Genomic DNA, 22,323 nt, shown 5'->3' with positions numbered 1-22,323 from the left:
CATCCTTAAGGCTCTTTGGTATGCCACTGTCTACAGAAGTGAGCTCTGAGGCCCACAGGTAGGCCACTTGAGCAAACAGGGATCCCATAGCTGATACTCTAAGGGAGATGGCAGGCGCCTAAAAAAAAAACTCTACGCAGTGCCTTTGCAACTCCCTTGTCTTTTTTGGGAGTCCATCAGCGTCCACGGGAAATAGAGAAGTAGACGCTGATAAGTTAATTGAATCATCCGCCATAGTAAGTTTGAACTTCTTTGTGGCTCCTGGAATAAGAGAGCAGAGTTTATTAAACACTGGGTTTCTCAGACTTTGGATTGGCTGGGTATTCCCATTCTGCCATAAAAATATTATATAATGCCACAGGAAGCAGCACACTTGGGAATGGCTTTGTCAGAGCCTACAGGAAAGAACCCAGTATCCTCCTTGTCTTCCTGTATCTTTGGAGTGAATGTAAGCTCTAGTGCCCTCATGACCTTAGCCCATATTCTATGATAGAGATTAGGAGTTAATGATATTATATAATGCCACAGGAAGCGGCACACTTGGGAATGGCTTTGTCAGAGCCTACAGGAAAGAACCCAGGAACCTCCTTGTCTTCCTGTATCTTCGGAGTGAATGTAAGCTCTAGTGCCCTCATGACCTTAGCCCATATTCTATGATAGAGATTAGGAGGAAGAGTCTAGATTGAATGACAGGCACCCTTTTCTTTCTCCTGCTCTAATAGTTCACCTTTTTTTTCTGGCACTATGCTTGGGAGGCCTGTATTTCTAGGAGGAGGGCTGCCCTCTGTACTGAGACTCCTGTCTCTTTTAGCGGAGAGGACAGTAGCCTGTTACCCTAGACCAGTGAATTCTTTCTCATTTCCTCTCTAAGCCAGGAGAGAAATTTGACTGGGCTTCCTCTCCTGAGGGCTCAGTATTTTGGGAGACTATATTGGTAGTCTGTGAAGGGTTCAGAGTCTCTGTGCCTTGGGAGCTAGATGTTCCCGCTTTCTCAGCCATTTTAGGGGAACCTGAAAGTGAAAGTAGCCACCATCACTCTCCTAACAGAGCCCCAAAATGGAGCCTTACCCCACCCACATCAGCTGAATCCGGTGGGAAAGAAGTAGGCAGTCTATTGTTGCTCCCTTTCCCGAAGGCCCAGCAATAAGGACTGTAAAATGTCCCTGCTAGAGACCTGACCCATGGACCAGAAGCAATTCGTCCTTTTAAAGAACCTCCCATCCAGATCCAGAGGAAAGGAGTAAAGGGCGGGGAAAAGAAAACTGGAGGAGGGGGGGTAATCCTCTTTCTCTCTCCCCCTCCACACCTTGTCAGTTCTCAATGGATACAGTCCTACCATGGTTCAGCCGACCGGGTAGACTGTGCAGGAGACACGTCCCTCCTTGCCACGATTTAGAACAAGGAGGGGGCTCCATTACAATGCCGAAAGAAAAGGCGACAGAGATTCTGCCCCACCCTCGGCTGCCTCTCTTGCCTCTGCTCTCCCCAGGCTCTTCACTGAGCGTCTGTCCCCAAAACTGCTGTACGCCGCCGCGGCTGGAAGGGGGGGGAGCAGTTTACCGCCGCCTTCCCAGCGGGGTCCGAGGCGTTCCTCTTGGCGCCGCGACCGCCTGGGTGCCTCCCAGGACTGCCGGCGCCAGATCCATTGTAATTCGAGGCCTGCAGCTCTCGAATATGTTTTAGGGATGGAAGGTAAGTACCTTCTCCCATTGCCCTTTAGGTCTCCGCTTCTTCTTCTGACCTTCCAGTGTCTTCTGTGATCTTCATGCTCTTCAGAGCACAGCCAGCACATCCTGCTCAGAAGGCAGGGCCGGTAAGACTGGGGATCAGAGGATAAGCCCCTCCCCTCTGGGATCCAAGTTTTCTGGCCCTGCCTATGGAAGGGGGACGTGCTTTCCCAGGAGTAAGGAGTCAAGGACTGCCCCACTCCTGGACCACCAGAGAATCATAATTTGCACCCTGGGTCAAGCCCTCCCTAACCCAAACCCAGTGTAAGGGGTGCACATTTTTCTAACCCCATGATAGGCCCTAATTATGTCTGAGATTTTGTATGAGATGGACACAGTAGTGTAGCAGTTAGCAGGTTGGACAACAACTGGGAAGAACTCTGTCCGAACTCCTCTCTCAGCTGGCCTGATGAGATTGTTACAAGGATAAAATGAAGGAGGGGAAGAGAAGGACCACATATGCCACTCTGTGCTCCTGAGAGGAATGATGAGATAAAAATATTTTGGCAGTGACTTAACATATCTACATATCAGCAAGGGGAGGAAAGATCTGCTTGGATATTCTTGCATTATAAAATGCACATGTTGTGTCTACAAATGTCAGCCTGTTGGATAAAATAACAGAACTTGCATGGGCATTGGCAGGCCTCTGGCACAAGGATCTTTGATTTTTGACACAATAGCCTAAGGAGGGTCACCTGGCCAGTGTGAGGCTCTTTACCATGCTAGAATGCAGGTCCAGAATCACAGGAACGATGTCCTTGGGAATGTCTAGTAGGCAAGATAGTCTATCAGCATCAAGATAACTAAACAGAACCTCCTTGTACAGAACAAAATACAACAGAGAACCGCTGTGAGGTTCTCAAAGGGATCTTCCTAAAGGGACTGTAGCTCCGTGGTAGAGCATCTGCTCAGCATGCAGATGGTCTCCATTTTCAATCCCCAGCATCTCTAGTCTTTTCTCTAGTAGCAGTTGAGGTGGAAGCAACATTGTAGCCAGAAATATTTGGCTGGTGGAGCAGGGGCTGGGGCACTGAGGCAGGGGAGCGGGGAACTTAATTAGATTAACCAAGAATGTGGGGGGTAGCAAAGGGGGGGAGAAAAAAAGGAGGGGAGGAGAGAGGGGGGGGGAGAGAGAGAGAGAGAGAGAGAGAGAGAGAGAGAGAGAGAGAGAGAGAGAGAGAAGACATGCCTTTTCTATCTCTATTTTCTTCCCCAGCCCTCCCCACAGCTTCTGGTTAGTTTCACTCCCCTCCTATCAGCTGTTAAACCTAACAGATTATCTGCAGGGAGTGAAACTGACCAGAAGCAGCAAAGCAGCTTCCCTTTCCTTCCCCAGCCTTCCTGTGCTGCGGGGGAGAGGCGCATGGGGGGGTGGGGGTCTGGCATCCTCCCAGGGTGGGGCAGGGCTCATCCGTGGTGGGGCTCCACCCCGAAATGCCCCACTGTGGCTACAGGTGTGGGTGAAAGACTTCTTCTGGAGCTGATTTGGCACTAGAGCTGCCTCGATGTTGCGCCGCCGTTTGCCCCGACACTATTTGTCAATTTCACACCCGAAGCTGCGGGGCTGCATTTTGACTCGCGGCTTCGCCTGATTTCCCCCGCAGTTTCGTGATCCTGGTTTTTTAGGATCACGAAACTGCGGAGGAAATCAGGCAAAGCTCCGGGTCAAATGCAGCCCCACAGCTTCGGGTGTGAAATTGACCAATAGTATCGGGGCAAACAGCGGCGCAACATCAAGGCAGCTCTAGTGCGAAATCAGCCCAACTGTCAGCTAGGCCATTCGCAAGCCCTGGCTGCCATGGGAGTGGGGGTGACTCTGGAATGTTAAGTTCCAATTCTGCTGCATCTTCTATGTTTCTGTTATCTCTGTATGATCTTCAGTGCCTAGTGTAGCATTTCTCCTGGGAAAAGTAGCCCGTTACTTTGGCCAGCTTCTACCTGCTCCCTGATTGGCCCTGGGCCATCAGGGGGTCTCCTTGAATGACGTATAACTGTTTGATGCGCGCACTTTCTTTTAGTTCTAACACGAAATAGTTAAGATATCTGCATACTCTCAATGTTCCAATAAACTTTACTTCTTTGAATGAAAGCTGTTGGGAACTGATTGCTGCAGGAGTCTGACACCAACGGTCTGATTCAATATAAAGCAGCTGCACATTTTCATGTGATGTTGCTGGAAATGGAATGCCGCATCACACATAACTTGGTCCAGGTCAACCAGGCAAGCTTAATGTGAGGTTTGCATTCTGAGCAACCTGCTCAGTGTCCCTGCCACAGGAAACCAGCCTACTGTCCTGTGCAAGACAGCCCCGCCTCTTGACTATTCAAAGGACGGCACTGAGCGCCCTTCGGCACCCATCCATTTGTGCATTGGATGGAAAGATGAGACTTGGAAAGCCTAGTTAGGAAAATGTTGTAATTGCTAGGCTGTTACAATTAGCATTGTTTATTTTCTTTTCCTCTGCCTGTATTTTGCTAAGCAATATGATTAGATAGCAAACAAAAAGAAAAGATCCTGGAGGAACAAATGATACAGCAAAAGTAACTTGAAACTTGCTTTTCCTCGGCACTCTAGTCATGCAAGCATAGACCTGATTTAAAAGTGATGCTGGTTGAGGCGAAAGCAGCATCCTGTGGGACTCTGCGCTCATTTAAACTGGGCTGTTATCCATGCTAAGAAACTACGGGCTTCTACGTGAGTAGCACCCCACTTCAAGCAAGACGCCACACAAGCACAAAGTCTGACGGGAGACTGCTTTTGCCTTTTCACACTTTTAAGATTTTTGTGCAGACGTGGGGACCTCCCCACGTGTGCCCAAAACTCTCCCTTCCCCCCAGGTCCCCCCCCCGGTGCGCAGATTTAAGTATCCGCACACACAGGGGCGACTTGAGGATTAGATATATAGATATCACCTGTGCCCCCAATGCCTTCAACTGCCTTCCAAGAGCTTCATAGTCCTCTTTAATTTTCATGATGGTATTTGTGGCTGTGTCATTCGTCCCCACATGAACCAGCACTAATGGGTATTGATCAGTAGGTCTTATCAGTTTTGGCAGTCGGTCTGTAATATCCTGAATTCTGGCCCCAGGTAAGCAACACACCTCTCAGAGTAGGGGATCCAGCCTGGACACATTACGTTCCATACCCCTGAGCAGAGAGTCGGCACCACTTTCCATTTTCTTCCTCTTCCATGCGGCACCATACCCTCTTCATGCCCCTTTCCAGGTCTTTGTGGCTCGCCTTCCACTCTCGTCTCCATCACCCTCTCAAGCACCTCAAAATGAATCTTGAGCTCCAGTGGACCAGAGCATCATCTTAGTCGATGTCTTCAGGTTTGTACTGTAGAACTGAGAGGAGGCTCAGAATGGAGACTGACTCTCCCTTCTTCTCCTTGACTTTCTTCTTCATGTTCTTGCAGAGTTCCCAGGCTCTTGTCAATAAAATCCTCCCCTTCCTTGATTTCCTGAAGGGTGGTGATCCTCTCCTGCAGGCTCTGAATACTCTCCTCCAAAAGTCTGACCAGCTTACACTTCTGACAAGTGAAGTCCGTCTTCTCTTCCAGGAGGAAAACAAACATGGCACACTCCATGCAGATGACTGGAAAGGGGCCTTCAGTTGACATAATTGCCATCCAAGTATATTCCAAGACTTTACCAGTCCAGCAAGACGCTTGGATCACGCAGTGAAAAATAACACAATAAGGGGAAAGGGATCATGAGTTGACCAGCAACACACGTGGACTGATTCCAAACCGATCGAGAATGGAACCAACAAGATAGGGTGGGGGTAGCAGAGGCAAGAGCAAGACAGCGAGCCCAAGGAGGGCTCTCCTTATGTATTTATTTATTTATTTACATGTGACTTCTATACCGCTCATGACCCCTACTGGGTCTCAGAGCGGTTTACAAGTGGCCTACATTATTGTAGTCAGATCCTACCTAGGGCGACAATTGTGCAGGGAGGGGTTGCCTAGCAGCACCCAGACGACAGGCTTCTCTCCGTACTCGGTGGCTCCGTCGTAGTCTCGTCTCGGCATTCCAGTGAGCGGTGACCATCAGCGGGCTGCAGATGGACCCTTCGTTGATGCGCACTGCTCCTGGACTGCGGCGTTCCCGGCTACTCATCCCTTCGGGCTCCAGCCGCGCTGCGTCGCTCCGCAGTTGCGTCATCCGGTCCCGCCTCGATACGATGTTGTCGTCGCTCCTTCAGTCCGCCAGACCCCGGCATTTTTCTTCCTCGCCGCCGCCGCTTCTCTTACTGCCATCGTCGCCGTCAACCCTCCTGGCACGGAACTAGGAGGAGGGTGCCCCCCGCCTCTAAGGCAGGTACCCATTTCTCTACTTGCAATTACTTTCGAGCCGCTGGGTTGGCGGGAGCTGGGACTGGGGCCGGTAGCTCACTCCGGCCGCGGTGGGGATTCGAACAGCCATTATGGCTGTTCGCTATAGATGTTACTGCAGGTGCTGTTACTCCCTGCGCCACCTGAAAATGTGACCTGAGGCAGAGGCTTATATGGTCACCTGGCCCCCAGGAGATATTAAAAAAACGTAAACTTTGAATGGGGCCCAAAGGGATTAATAGTCGGGCAATTGTAAACTCAATGGTCAGCAGGGAGTCACACCTCTGGGGGAAAGGGGGTGAGACAAAGGAGAGAAGTAGAAGAACCAATCACATTGCAGGGCCGGTACTTTGGATTAACAACCAGATGTTTGACAGCGGCATTATCTTGATGGGTGACAGGAAAGCTAGATTGCTGCTATTGTTGGTAGCTAGGCACATCCTTTTGTCTTGAGAGGAATGTGTGTCTTGCCAGGTGAAGTTAACACACAAAGGTGAGGGGGGGGGATGCCTGTATGATAGAGAAGAGATTCCTTTATGGCATCTGCTCAGGATCACAGGAACATCTGTCTTGTAGCAGAGCATGGCTTCCTTCTCTGGTCTGCTGCTGCATGCGTGCATGGAGGTCAGGGCTGCTGGTCTGCATCCTGGCTCTTGTATGGCTGTAGAGGCACAGGGGGAGGCTTCTGTAGTCCCAGGTCGCCATCTGGTTTGGCATGCTTCTTACACACAAGGTTCCCCTTGGCCACAGTGCATATTCCATAGTCCAGTATAAGGGCACATCTCTTGGGATCACAGATCTGTTCATTGCTCTGACACACATTTTGCACAGTTCAGCAAAGCAGTCATATTTAAGTGTCTTTAATAATGCCCTCTGAAGTGGCTTCATGGCAACAAAACTTATAATGACCAAATGTCACAAGTTAAGGATATTTTTTACTTGAAAGGGAATTCTAGCAATTTACCCAGGAGATATATAACATCTACTTTTTTTCAATTACAATATTGCCAATGTTTTCAGCCTGCAGTAGAGAAAATCTCAATTGATGCATTACAGGAAGTTCTCAGGGGTTTTTTAAAATCACCTTGGAGAAATTTTAAGTGGAATAGTGCTGGTTCTATGTTTTGCTTCTGCCCACTACTAGTCCCCCCTCATGCCCCCCTTCCCCTTCTCACAAGCCCTTCCACTACCTGGGATCACAGCCACCTGTACCACGTTCATGCCCTCTCCTCCACAGCACTGTGCAACATCTGCATGCACTTTCCCATCAACTTTGGGCATGGAAAGGAACATGGAAATGTGGCAGGGGAGGAGGACAGGTGAGAGGGTCTGTGCCAGTGGGTGCTGCCAGAAGCCCCGGGCTCCAGCAGCTGCCCCACCTCAGAGTATGTTGACGCTGGCCTTGAAGTGGAGGGCAGTTAGACAGAGGCTGCTTAATTCTTCACAGCAATGGTTTCCCCATCTCATCTGGCCCAGGACCTGGCCTCTTGGAGGAAGAGACCACATGCAAAACGCCATCTAGGACTGAAGGTTAATGGTTTCACCGGTTTACTGGAAACCATGATCAATGGTTAGGTTTTAAATTTAATTAATTTGTACTTTGGAATGTTTTTAACTGAACTGTATTTTAAATATGATGTACACCACCCTGAACTCTCCAGGGGAGGATGGTTTCGACATTCAATTGATGATATTATTGTTGTTGTTGTTATTATTGTTATTATTATTGTTGTTACTACTACAACAACAACAACAACGTTTCAACATAAAATCAACTTCACATACAGATTTTTCATCCAGGGAGGGAAAGATATAAGTTCCCAAAGGGAAGAAATAGTACACAGCTTTTCTCTGCTTGCCCTTCTTTGCCCCCCCCCCCCCCCCCCCCCACGATAATTTTGCTTCAAGAGAACAAAGGTTGAGAAAAGAAACCTGGAATTCTGTGTAGCATGTAGATTCAAAGTCAGAGATTTTAATTTAATGAGACACATTTTCAAGACCTAGTTTTGGGAATGCAGCATTTGCAACCAGCATGTGAATTCTAGCATATGTATTATATATATTTCAGAGATTAACAAAATATACTTTAATAACTGTCTTCTTCTTTACTTCTATTGGGAAAAAAGGACAACACTTCGTTATGTCTTGAGAAAACCCAAGTGGCGTTTTTTCTTTTACAACTGTTGTTACAAAATAGCTTGTCAAAAATATTCCTACTATACCAGACTTTTGCCAATCTAAAACATTAAACATGTCAGCAATATAAACATTTCAAAGTGCAAAGTATACTTTTATGTACCTTGCTTTAACTGAGATAACTTGTAGAATAATTTCACAATTTACCATGCAACACGCAGCCAGATCCTAAGCATGTTTACTCCAGTGAGACTTGCTTCTAAGTAAACATGTTCAGGACTGCCCAGAAAATCCACCAAAACAAGAAACAGAAAACAATGAAGTCATGTTCTATTGTTCTAATTTTTATACATGTATCAATTTGTATTTACATTGTTACTTTTATTTTCAGAGCGTTGAGCTTGTGTGAGTGTGTTATCACCTGCTTGATAACTTTGCAAAGTTCAAGTATCGTGGAAGAGGAGGGGCAGCTGTTCATTCAACTTTATTAATTGCTATTTTTCATGGCTGCAAATAGTATTCTTGGAGGGACACTTGAGACAGAAATGTCAAATCTTTCAAGTGATCTTTTTCATCCTCCCCAGGCCTCAAAGAAGCCTGTCAACACACTCCACTGCCAAATACCCTCTCTTCAGATAGTCTCACATCTCTCTTCAGAGGTCTGGTAGTACCCATCAGGGAGCCAGATCTGGCTTTGGCTCAAAGCCTCCATCCTGTTCCCCTGTCTCCCTTCAGCATTTCCTTCCAGGAAAGCACTCCAACCCCTTGATCAGTTTGGCTGCCCCCTTTCTGTACTTTTTGCAGCTCTAGGGCAACCATTTGGGGGAGGGGTGATCAGATTTGGACGCATCTACTCTGCAATACCATTCATGAACTGGGTAACAAACACAGACAACAGGCTCCTGTTCCGTGGAGACTGTAATACATTTTTACAGCAGGGGATACAGCAGAGGGAGGGAACAGGGATCTGAGGGTATCAAGAGATGAGCATGAGTTTATGCTATGGGCCTAAAGCATATATGGACTTCGGACTCCATTTCAGTGAGAGGATTCAGCCACTGCCTGCAGCAACTCATAAAGATTGATGCCCTCTCCTAAATATTAGTAGGAGGGTTTATAAACCTCCTTTCTCTGAACCTTTGACAATACGGCCTGATTTATCCCCACACACACATTTCTAAACATGGTATCTTTGCAAAACATGCTCTCTATCATGATCGTATGGCAGATGGGGGGGGGGGATACAATGAGTTTGCAGGAAAACTGGAGAGGGCAAAGTGAGCCAGTGGAGATCTACAGCTTTAAGGTGATGAAAACCGGTGCTGTCTAAGGTAGCAATATGTGGTTACCTCTCACCACTTACACGCCAGGGACATCAAAACTGTTAGGAAACTTGAGGCATCAGGAGGTGCCAGATAGCTCCTGACAGCTGGAAACATATGCTGGAGGAAGTTGTTGCTTATGTTCTCAGCATTAATTTACATGTAATTCAATAGACTGTTTTATACTGGTTTCAGTTTGGAAAAGAACAGCTGCTTCTCTGACTCCCTATGGTTGGTTATTTGATGCTTTAGGAAAGTGATGTTGGTACCCACATGACAAAGAAGGTTCATAACTTTGGTGGTCTCTCCGCTGTATATACCAGGACCTGTCTTTGGTTAATATTAAAAGGATCATATTTTCATTGATCTCTGTGAAGCTGTGTTGATTTTCAACCTGGTCGGGATCATTAAAAGAGTTTCAGGAAGTGCTGCAGTGCTTCTGAACGATGTCCTGGTGCTTTTGTGCTTTTTAAGAGTTGAATTTCTTGGATGAGATGCTCAGGTGAATGGGATGTTAAGATATTCTTTGATGATTATAACCTCTTTCTGGATTACTCAGGGCTATACCCTGCAGTTTTTCTTCACCTCTGCTGTCTTATAGGTTGTGATTTTAATTGTATTTTGTGTTTTAATATACTCTGGTGTTTTAACATACATACATACATATATATACATATATTCTGTAAGCCGCCCTGAGCCTGCCACAGCGGGGAGGGCGGAATACAAATTTAACAGATAATAAATAAATAAATAGCTCTATCAGATCGCTCTCTCCAAAAATTATTGTTTTTTCCTCCTCCAAAACTGCTTTCACAATAGCCTCTTCCAGACTAAAAGTTTATTCTCACCCCTTCAAATTTCCTCACACACTGCTGCCTTTCAACACTTCCTTTGAATTTCTAGGACTTGGATCCTATAGATCTCCTTGTTTCCCCACGAATCTTCTCGCTTTGTCTGTCTTTACACTCCTTTCTTGCTCTCTCTTTCTTCAGTATCAACCAGTATCAACACGCTTTCTCCAGCATCTCTCTCTCACCTCCCATACAGCTCTCACTGCCTGAAATACCCTTATTTTCTAAGCCACATCCTCCTCTTTGCCTCCTTTACAAATCCCTCTTCTCACTGTTCTTCAGCAAAGTATTTCATGAACCAATGTGGCTTCCTGATTTTTCCCTACTCAGTACTCATTCATAAGTCATCGCCCTCCCATTCATCTTGTCTGTTGAATGTAAATTACAGGCTATCTGGAACAGAATCTGATTCACACCACAGGGCATGGGAGAGCGTTTGCTAAAGAAATATTAAATAGCCCAAGGTTCAAAGTGTTAGGCATCTGCCATACATGTTTTACTCATATTTTACCAGCTTTGTCTGCACTGACACATGTGGGAATCAGAACAAAAGCGCTGCAGTGAAAATCTGTATAGTAGCATGCTCCCTCTAAACTGTGGAGTCCTGTGAGCAAAAATTCTACTTTGTATGCTATTGGCATTAAAGTTGTGAGCAAGCAATTTGGCTACTGCAGAGTTTGCTCTGGAGCCATCCTTCCTGAGCTAAGACAAAAATGTGTGAGCCAGAGGCTAAAAACCTGTGAGCTAGCTCACACTAACTCAGCGTAGAGGGAACAATGGTAGCGATACTCTGAAAATGGTGTGGAGTTGAAGAGGGGAAAAACAGAGACAACGTAGCACAGTAGATAGGATGACCTTTGCTCAGGTTTGAAGAAAATCTTCCCATATCTGAACTGGCAGTGGGCGGAACAGATTAATGCAGATATTATGTGCTTTGGATAACTGACAGGACCAGGCTCAACACTATGCATACAGAGGTATGCTGTGCTTGAAGCATACCATTGCTTTGTGTGACTTCCAGCAGTCTGCTTTTTGCTGACATGACAATGAGGGTCTCGTGTTGAGTACTGTATTATTTTATACAATTACTAGAAATCACTGAAATGCACACACACACACACACTCTGAATGAGCCGAAGCATTACTCATGCAAAAAAAATCCAAAACCCTGCAACTCAACAAGTACTACTAGGTTCAAGTTGCATCAAATGTGCCCTGCGTTTGGGACTTACTCTGTGTCAGTACATGAAATGAAAGAAGCATATCAGCCCACCATACTGTCATCTAAACGGGGAATGCATTAAGCAGTGAGATTCAGATGACATTAAAGTAGGTAACAGTTACAGAAATATTATAACAAGTGCATTGATGCAGCCACTCTTTCGGGCAGAAAACATGAATCTGCACACCGTATTTTTCTTTTCAATGGAAGGGCCCTGTGTTGGGGGCTACATCTCTCTGACACCTTTGCAAAAGAAGACGAGGATTTTTATTGCCTCGGCCTTTAGACATCTCATCACTTCTTTCTGTTCATCTGCCAAAAGCTTCAGAGAATAACTTTATATGGCTGACTAATAACATAGCAAAATCCAGCCACCCTCTTATGTCTTTGTTTTATGGGCTTTTAAAGTCTTTTTTTTTTCTTGAGAGACGATTCTCTTGCAAGCTACATCTGGGAAGACAGTTTTGCTGATGAGAATCTTATGATAATGTATATATTGGATTTTACAATCTCCAGTTATCACTCTTTCTGAATGTGCCATAGGAAGATACAATAACTAGGAGAATATTTTGTTTTTTGGAAATCTTTTCCAACAATGTTTAACCCCATTAACTGTAGCGGAAACAATCCATTTGAAAACATATATAAAGAACAGTGGATCCTTTCCTTACCTAAATAGGCAACATTCAGCAGCCAGCCCTGGAGAGATGTTTCATGAACAACTTAGAACCACCTTCTTTCAATGATTATTATTGTTCTGTTTAATTTAATGAAATTCAAACAGAAAATTAGAATCGGGGCTGTCTATGCATTCCAACAGGACCAATTTGAGGCTATGGGCAGGGCGCAATGAAGGAATCCCCAGGTTCATCTCCTAGAAAGACTGTGCATTAATAAGAGGAGAGGAGAAGAGGAGATTGGATTTATACCCTGCCCTTCACTACCCAAAGGAATCTCAGAGCAGCTTACAATCTCTTTTTCCTTCCCTCCCCACAACAGACACCCTGTGAGTAGGTGGGGCCTAGAGAGCTCTCTTGAGAACTGCTCTTGATAGAACAGCTCTGAAAGAACTTATGACTGACCCAAGGTCACATAAGCAGCTGCAATGTGGAGGAGTGGGGAATTAAACCCGGTTCTCCCAGATTAGAGTCTGTGCTCCTAACCACTACACCAAATTGGCTTTCCTATCCTAAAGGCATTTTTGTCTACTGTTGGTAGCTGAGCAGCTTATAAAACAGATTACCATGGAACCATGATTACCAAATAAGTACACCAGTGCCTTACTTTTCTTAAAACTGTGTTGTCTGACTGGGTACCTAAAAGGAATATTTTAACAATCCTTGAAAAAACACAACTGTGGGTGCTGATGCCTGATTGTTTTCCTCACTGAGGAAGAGACCATGAATATGTTAAGAAAAGGCAGACTGGGAAATAATGAAATTAAGGTAAATAATATGGAAAGCCCATGAGAAATTAAGAGCACTGAAGATAATATTGAGTAGCAAGTCTGCCTTGAGAATAGAGAAAGGACGAATACAGACTGAGAAGGTATTTGGCTAGCAGAAAGATGGCTAATGCAAGATTAGGTTGGATCCAGTCTAATCTCATCCATCTCAGTTTCACCCAATCCTCTTCTTTCCACATTATTTTTATACATGCAGGTCCCATGATCCCCAGCACAGGTCAAATGAGACCTTCCTTTTTTTTGTCACCAAGAGAAAAGTTGCTTGGCTCCAACCCTTTGTTATCAAGCAGAGAAGACGTACACATCCAAATCTCCATAACCAGTATTGTAATAAAGAATCATTTAAAATAACAGATGCATGTCTGAACAAGCTTTGAGAAAGCTTTGTTTGGCATAATAGTGCAGTATCTATGTTCTGTGGGCCCTCTCCATTCCTTGATTATCATTTAGCAGTGTCACTGTGCACTGTCTCCAACCAAGACAAGCAGTGGTAATGCAATGTAGACTCCTCAATTGGGTTACAATCTGTAGAGGCTTGTAAAAAGCACACTCTTATTGACGTTCAAATTAATCTTTGTCTATTCTAAACTAATGGACTAATCTCTTAGATCATCATACACTGTTCAGGCAGTAGTAACGCGATGATGAACATAATTCAATAATGTGAAAACAGATCCACAGAGTTTGGTAACAAAAGCTTTTTTGCACATAAAGTCAGCTAATCAGAGCATTTAGTACATCATATGGTAACTTTATGGAAGTCCATCAGAAATCATTCCTACTGGATAACGACACTGACCCTCCTAACGTATATTTCCTTGATTGATGTTCATGTTTCAAAATTCTCAAACAAGCAAAGAGCATCAACTACATTTAAGTACGGTCATGTAAACAATGAGTAGAGGTTTGACTTGGCCTTGTATCATCTTTAAAGGTCATCTAAACTCAAAAAACAAGCACTCCCAACATCCATTAATTAGAAACACAAGTTCACTGTAGCCCATCCAAGTCTTCTCCCCTCTTTCACAACTCCAGAACTCACACTAAAATTCAGAGCAAGAGCCTAGTTTTTGAACTGTGTGTACATGGACTCCATGTTCTGCTCAAAAACCTTGTTTGTTTCAACACCAGTTTCAAGATTCATAGAGACGGATGTGTTTTCTGCTTCCTTCAATATCTGATGCTGATAATGAGCTGAAGTGATTATATGCTTATGAACCCTAATAGATGGCATCCTATTCAAACCCCCTGTTCTCAGTGGGTCATTCTGGGTTCTTTTGTTATACATGCCATCCAGTTATTTCCCAGAAATTGTCAGATAGCAATATGAAGAACCCTCCAAAAGAGATACAGATGGACTTGTTAAAAAACTTACAGCCTTCCTTAGAAAATGCTCCCAATACAAGTTCTGTTCACTTTAAAGATTCATCTGCTTGGCAGATAAAGGAGGCCTATTCCTAAGAGTGGTTTCAAATAACCATTTGCACTTTTAGCTCAGCTCATACAAATACCAGATGAGATGGTTAAGCTGTTCTTAGTTGACAAGTGTGAGGACTGCATGTCTGAATGCTCCTCTCAACAAACGAAAAGAAAAAGGAAGAGAAGTTCTGACCAACTTCCACTCTGACATGAAGGTCTTCCATGTGTGTTTTCCCCCCATGGGAAAACATTCAGTCGCACAATAAGATACAGCCCAGAATCAGTTTTACCTCTGCAATCTACTGTTTGTAAGAAACAGATCAAAGGAGCAGTCTGAAAACTCTCCATGAGACAACCATCACTATGGAGAGTGACTGTTAGAGCCCTCAGTGAAACAACTGTTGCTCAATGAAAAATACTGTGCCCACAAATCCAGACTGTCCTGTGCCATTGCCCTGGAATCAAAGAAGGCCAAGTTATCAGCTAACACACCCCCAGCCTTGTAGGTCTTGAAGCGCCACTGCCCAACAGCTTGGATGTGTGCAGGAGAAAATCCCAGGCAGTGCCAAGCACGGGAGGAGCGTTGGCTGGAGGCTGGGGGTGGCAGGAAAATTGGGCCTTCCCACTCCCCCAAGGACCAATTGCAGGGTCCCAAGGTAGCGGGGGGGGCTGTCACAAGGGAAAAGGGCTGGCCCCCATTCCTTTGTTCAGCCTGGGAACAGTTTGCCCACCCATCCCACCCTTTAGAATGAGCCTTCAGGTATGGCCAGCATGAACGTAGATAATGGTTCATGAGACAATTTGATTTTGAATGTTGTTCATAGTTTGCTGCTCATTTCTGTGCTCTACTCCTAGTCACAACTTTTGGCGGTAACAGCATAGGGCCAGATCCGTTTATGGGAATTGGCCTGTGTACTGTTTCCTGGATACGGGGACCCCCCTTTGAGGGGTCTTGGCATGAGGGCTTATGGAGCAAGCCTGCTCCGGGGCTACCAGCGCTTGCTCTCACGAGCAGATGGCAGGGGAGACCACTGAGGGGCAATCATCCATGTGGGTTCTAGCAACCTGCCATCTTGTGGTTCTCCACCCAAGCCAGCAGGCTGGGTATGATGGGGTACATCAACTGCCACGGACCAGCCATTGCTCCGGATCAAGGAGGGGGGAGCATGCTGTGCCAATGCTTCTTACAGCTGTAACCAATAAAGTTGTGCCATTTGATTCCACAAATACTGGATTTTGTGGATATATGCCGGCAGGACCTCTCCATCCCCACCTAAAAGCTGGAGCCACAACCACATGACTATTCACGATAGCTGAACTCACCTGTTACCATATAAAGTAAATCAATTAACTTGTACAGCAGTTGTACTATTTTAACAATGACTAACACAGAAAAACACCATCTGAGTTAGAGGCACTGCAGGCATTTGTTCAAAATGTTAATGTATTTGGATTACTTTATTATTTTTTATTATTCATCTTCCTTATTGAAATAAAATATCTAAAACAAAGACAACTGAGTTGAAAGAAGAATTTTAGTAGGAGGGGGCTGCTCTTATTCCTTGAAGCTGTTTAAAGGCACTGGACCACGTTCTCATGAGCTGGGATTTATAAAATAATGTTCAAGCAGCATCTCTTAAAACTTTGAGAAAGGTCCATCAAACTCCAACTATTCTGAACGAATGGCTAAGATACTGAAATAATAATGGATGCTTTGTGGTGCGGGATCTGATAGTTTAGTCATAAGGTTTTTAGCCACCTCCCAAAGCACCCTCAAGATGTACATGTATCCAGGCAGTAGTGGCATTCTGTCAACCATCTACACATCAAAAACATCATGCTCTTGAGCTTGACTATCTTTCAGACAGTACCTCAAAAAGCAAATATTCTTTTTGGAGATCACAAATCTATTTATCTGTGGCCACAGTGACACTGATGTTTGCAAAGTGCAATCATCTTAATTATAACCATCATTGGTATTACACACTCTCTCTCTTCATTGTGAACTGAAGTGCTACAGAAGCTGCAAACATGATGTCAAAAAGATGTTAATTTCTACTACTACTGCTGCTGCTGCTGCTACTACTATTCTGCCCTCCTCAGTAGGACCGAGCTCAGGGCAGTGTACATCAAAACAAAGAAACACTGTGATGAAATTGACAATAACATTTAATTCCTATGAACATGCTCATTGAGGATGTTGGACTTTTTCTTGAATATGTTAGAATTTCCTGAGCTATATTGCCAAAGTTTTTATTGATATACAAATTGATGTTCATATGAATTAAATGTTATTGTCAATTTCATCACAGTGTTTCTTTGTTTTGACATATTTCCTGTAACTGCGATCCCTTCTTTGGTTTTCTCAGGGCAGTGTACAACATAATCAGATAAAACACTGCATAAAACAATTTAAAATCAGGCTAAAATAGTAAAACATCCAGATCAATCCAATAATCTAATTAGCTATAGATGGCACTAAAATCCGAACAGTGCTGCTGCCTTGTGGGAGAAGGGGCAGGGGGGAGTAGGATGGGCGTGCCAAGATGGGACTGCTGCTGTCCTCAACCAAACACCTGGTGGAACATCTCTGCTTTGCACACCCTGCAGAACTGTAGTATATCCTGCAGGGCGCAGATGTTACTTGGCAGAGAGTTCCACCATGTTGGAGCCAGGGCAGAGAAAGCCCTGGCTGTGGTCGAGGACAGCTGGACGTCTCTCAGGTCGAGGACCACCAATAAATCCTGTTCTCTCAAGCGTAACAGTCTTCTTGGGGGTATACCAGGAGAGGCAGTCCCAAAGGTATGTAGGTCCCTGGCCATTAAGGGCCATAAAGGTCAACACTATAACCTCGAATCTGATCTGGTACTCCACAGGAAGTCAATGCAGCTCATGCAGCACTGGATGGATATGTGCTGTGCATGGCATTCCTGTAAGGACCCTGGCCGCTGCACTTTGTATCAGTTGGGGTTTCCAGGTCAGCCTCAAGGGTAGGCTCACGTAGAGCAAGTTACAGTAATCTAATTCAGAGGTGAGCGTTGCATGGATTACAGTGGCTAGGTCAAACAATGCTAACCAGTTATTTTTTTAACACTGTGTGGTGGAATGTGCCATCAAGTCACAGCCAACTTATAGCTACTGCATAGGGTTTCCAAAGCAAGAGACTTAAGAGGTGGTTTGTCATTGCCTGCCTCTACATAGCAGCTCTAGCTAGCCTGGGCCAAATAGCAGGATGCTTGTGTGATATGCCAACCAGGATTTAAGAACAATCATGCAGCTCCACATGGCCAATTCAGAAAATAGGCTCCAACATTCAGTTCTCTGTGTCTGAACCACTGATGATCTAGACCTGGATGTCAATGACCTCACCCGTCTTATTATTATGCAAGATATTGGTTGGCGAGTCTAGTATGCATCTAGCCTCAATGAAACAGAAATTATTTTGTAAATAAAAGCTCATCTTCCTTGTACTTTTTGTTTCTTGTATAATGTTTAACTTGCAGTTGCTAAAGTGGATGAATGGGTGGTAGCCAACAGTCGCCTTCTTGGAAATAAAGGAAAAAGACACACTGAATTGATTGGGACATGATAACACAAAGTCAGTAAGGCTAATAGTGATCTAATTTGTGTATAAAGTGGAATATTTCTGGCCACATTTGAGGCAGAGGCAACCAAACGGAACAGCTTGGAATTAGTTGTTGACCTCACAGGAGTTACATGTTTGTTTCAGGGGATTTTCTTGGTTTTCTGTATGTTTTTTAGTTTATAGACTCCCATCTTAGTTTATTCTGCCACAGATGTACTGTACCAGTGGTCAAACTGTAGCAACCTGAGAATGCCCATTTTTGTTTTAAAAGAGCATTGGGGGCCATCTTCCCCACTCTCACCTCACACAATGGGCATTCCTCTTTTAACTCTGTAGTATAGTGCCTATTCTAGAATACAGAAGGAAATACCTAAATGGCAGAATTTCTATTTCTTCATCATATGACAGAAAGACATGAAGAGCAACTGGAAAACACTTTATGTATGCTATTTTGGATACTGCAGTCAGGTACCTTTCAGCTGACCAGAGCTCTCCTTCTCTGAAGCAAGATTTCTGCTATATAAAGGTAAAGGTAAAGGTTCCCTTGCTCGAAAGCCAGTCAAATCCGACTCTAGGGTTGCGGTGCTCATCTCCGTTTCAAAGCCGAAGAGCCAGCGCTGTCTGAAGATGCTTCCGTGGTCATGTGGCCGGCATGACTAAATACCAAGGCGCACAGAATGCTGTTATCTTCCCACTGAAGTGGTACCTGTTTATCTACTTGCAATTTCTTGCTTTCGAACTGATAGGTTGGCAGGAGCTGGAACTAGAGACGGGAGCTCACTCCGTCATGCGGCACCCGGGTCTCGAACTGCTGAACTACCGACCTTCCACAGCCTGCAGTTCAGCGTCTTAACCACTTGAGCCACCGCAACTCCTTTTCTGCTATATACCTTTATATTAATGCCATGCCTTTTCTCTGGGGAGTTCAAAACAGCTTACATGTAAGTCCTAGGTGGTCTCCCATACAGACAATACTGTGGACCAACAAACCTACCTAATCCCATTTTGGTTGCTCATTAACTGAGACCCTGCCATTACACTCCATCCGTCTCCTCTCAGGCATGGAGGCAACGAATGAAGCGTAATGGCAAGGTCTCAATTAATTACTCTCAGCACCCCACAATTAAGGATACATCTGCCCATCCATCTCCAATTTTGACATATTTATTTCCTTCATTATGTTTCCCCCTGGAATTAAACTCAAATAAATGGTAACCATATAAACAAAGCCTATTATTCCTGTTTGGTCCTTGAATGTTAAACATCTTAATTATGCTGTATGCTAACTTACTGCTCACCATCTACCTATATGTATGGACTGGTAATTTCCATTTCATTGTATCTGAAAAAGTGTGCAAGGTTCCCTTGCTCGAAAGCCAGTTGAATCCGACTCTAGGGTTGTGGTGCTCATCTCCGTTTCAAAGCCTAAGAGCCAGCGCTGTCCGAAGACGTTTCCGTGGTCATGTGGCCGGCATGACTAAACACCAAGGTGCACGGAACGCTGTTACCTTACCACTGAAGTGGTACCTATTTATCTACTTGCAATTTCTTGCTTTCGAACTGCTAGGTTGGCAGGAGCTGGAACTAGAGATGGGAGCTCACTCCGTCTTGTGGCACCCGGGTCTCGAACTGCTGAACTACTGACCTTCCACAGCCTGCAGTTCAGCGTCTTAACCACTTGAGCCACCGCAGCTCCACATGAAAGCTTACACCTTGAGAAAACCTTTGTTGGTCTTCAAGGTGCCACTGGACTCAAACTTTGTTCTGCCGCTTCAGATCAACATGGCTACCCACCTGAAACTATTTTCTAGTGGACTGATAATGCTAGAAACAATTTAAAAAGAAAAACAAATGCATACATTGAAAGAACTTCCAGAACTGTACACAGTGATTCAAATGCAAACCAAGCTGAATGCATCAGGAGAAGCTTATTTATTTATCTAATTTATACCCTGCCCTCCCAGCCGATGCCCTCCCAGCTTCAAATGCAAACAACAAAGATATCATGTTAGGGCTAAAATAATTTGTGACAGAGTTAACTTATGATCTTAAACAATATTTGCACATAAGACTGCTTTGCTATACTTAGATTTTTGTTAAGATACTGAAATCAAGGCCACATGCGCAGGCACATTTTTAACCATAGTCATAAATGAAAACCATCTTGAAAAAACGAAATCAGTGATCAAGACAAACAATTAGGCATGCTTTACAAAAGCTTCTGCTTAACCCAGTTCTTACCATCTAAAACTGCATTTTAAGATGAACCTCAACATTTCAACATTTATCTGAATGATCCCCAGATGGTAATCTATCATCAGAGTCTAACGAAAACCACCCAAGAGCTTTCAAATATGTGTGGGATTTCCCCCTCCTTTGAAACACCCCCCCCCCATTCAACTAAGCCATATCATTGGAAACTCTACTCAGTTTCAAAAGCAATTTACAATGGTATTTGAAAGACTCTAAAGCCAGCTTCTTTGGGTGCAGGGAGCTAGATGCATAGTTTTTTAGAGAGAAACCTATAACTATATATTATGGAAAAAATCCTAAGCAGAGTTATGCTTTTCTAAGTCAACTGACATAAATAGGCTGAAAAGGGTATAACCCTACTTAGAACTGCCCTGTCAGTGGATATGTGCTAGAAGTGTATAAAATTTTATGGTAAATGTCAGGTGATTCTTGAAGACAACCAAACTAATTATAAAATTTCATTGTTGCGTCCATCAATTACCCTTAAAACCAGATTAGTAAATAAGCAAAACATGCTTTGTGACACAATCTCTTCTGTTTGCTAGGACATCTCAACAAATGACCTAAGCTTGCCATCACTTTCTTAATTTACACACCATACACGCTCACATTTTCCAGGATGTTTCTTAGAACTATCCAGACCTGTAAAGAAATTAATTGCTTTACAGGCACACGTTACGATTTCTGAAACATCATGGCTGATATAGTAATTTAACTAACTAATTAAAGCCAGAAAAACTCATTCAAATCAAGATAGCTTCACGCGGGTAGCTGTGTTAGTCTCGATTAGTAGAATGGTCAAAGTTTACTTTGTTAGAACTTTGACTTATGAAGGTGTTACCAGACTTGAACATCACTGAAATCAAATTATTATTTCCAGAAAGTCAGTGACTGCTTTTCACAGATGTTGGTGGTAGAAAGTGCTGTCAAGCTTCAGCCGACTTATGGTGACCCTGTAGGGTTTTCAAGGCAAGAGACGAATAGAGGTGGTTTGCCATTGCCTGCCTCTGCACAGCAACCCTGGACTTCCTTGGTGCTCTCCCATCCAAGTACTAACCAGGGCTGATGCTGGTTAGCTTCTGAGATCTGATATCAGGGTAGCCTGGGCCATCTAGGTCAATAGCATCTGGGGAAAGACCAACACCACAGGACTCTAGCATGCAACTACTTTTATAGAGGGTGCCTTTGATGAGGAGATGGAAGAAGGGATTTCCCCCTTCTGGCAAAGTGGACAGCCAGCAAAGCCCATTGCCACAGCCATCAATAGGTGACAACACTGGCCAACATTTCACTTGTTGGGGATATACATGGCCCAAGTCCAGCAAGAGGCACAAAAGGTACAGATTCTTTTCTCTCCCCCACACACCAGACCATCCATTTATGGTCATAAGCCCAAGTCAAGAGGCTTTTCTGTTCTGCAAGCAGGTTTCCCTTGCTAGAGTAGGAAGCATTCTGCATCAGTTCTGGAGGAAAAAAATATAATTGCTTCCAAAAACTGTATGAGTTAAACACATCTGATTTGGGGGAAAAGTTCCAATAGTCCTTGTGTCTCTGAGATACCACTACATTGTATTTTCAACACTTATCAGCTTTCAAGTCCATAAAGGTTGGACAGATACTTTATCTTCCTGTAATCACCACGTCTGTTTTTCATCATTTGCAAGTTCTAAGGTTCACTGTGCTCTTGGCAACGAGGTGGCACTAACATGAAAACCCATGCACATTCATTCCAGTGGGAACAAGAAAGCTAACAAAATTACGCAATTTGCTTTTAGCGCAGAAAATGGATTATTTGTAAATATATCCCTGACTACTAGTGTGAAAAGTCTGCGTGACCATATACCAGAGTTAGACATAATTTACATACACTAAAGGGGCAATCTAATGCAAGCGGCACTTTGGATTTTTTAAAATGAAAATTAAGTATGTGTACCACCCAGCAAATAGGAAGACCGGCAAATTTCCTTTCATGTGCATTTTTAGTGTTGGCTCTCATCTT

The 22,323-nt window shown here is 44.3% G+C and overlaps 1 protein-coding gene across 3 annotated transcripts in view; it reads left to right on the top strand.

The window, feature by feature from the left end:
• FGF7 (fibroblast growth factor 7) overlaps nucleotides 1-22,323 on the top strand; it is a 56,774-nt gene that overhangs the window by 32,723 nt on the left and 1,728 nt on the right. The window lies entirely within an intron of this gene.

This window comes from Gekko japonicus, unplaced genomic scaffold, assembly GCF_001447785.1.
Source record: "Gekko japonicus isolate JY-2015 unplaced genomic scaffold, Gekko_japonicus_V1.1 scaffold772, whole genome shotgun sequence".
Classification (NCBI taxonomy): domain Eukaryota; kingdom Metazoa; phylum Chordata; class Lepidosauria; order Squamata; family Gekkonidae; genus Gekko; species Gekko japonicus.
The sequence above is the reverse complement of the archived record's forward strand: the minus strand, read 5'-3'. Positions and strand labels throughout refer to the sequence as shown.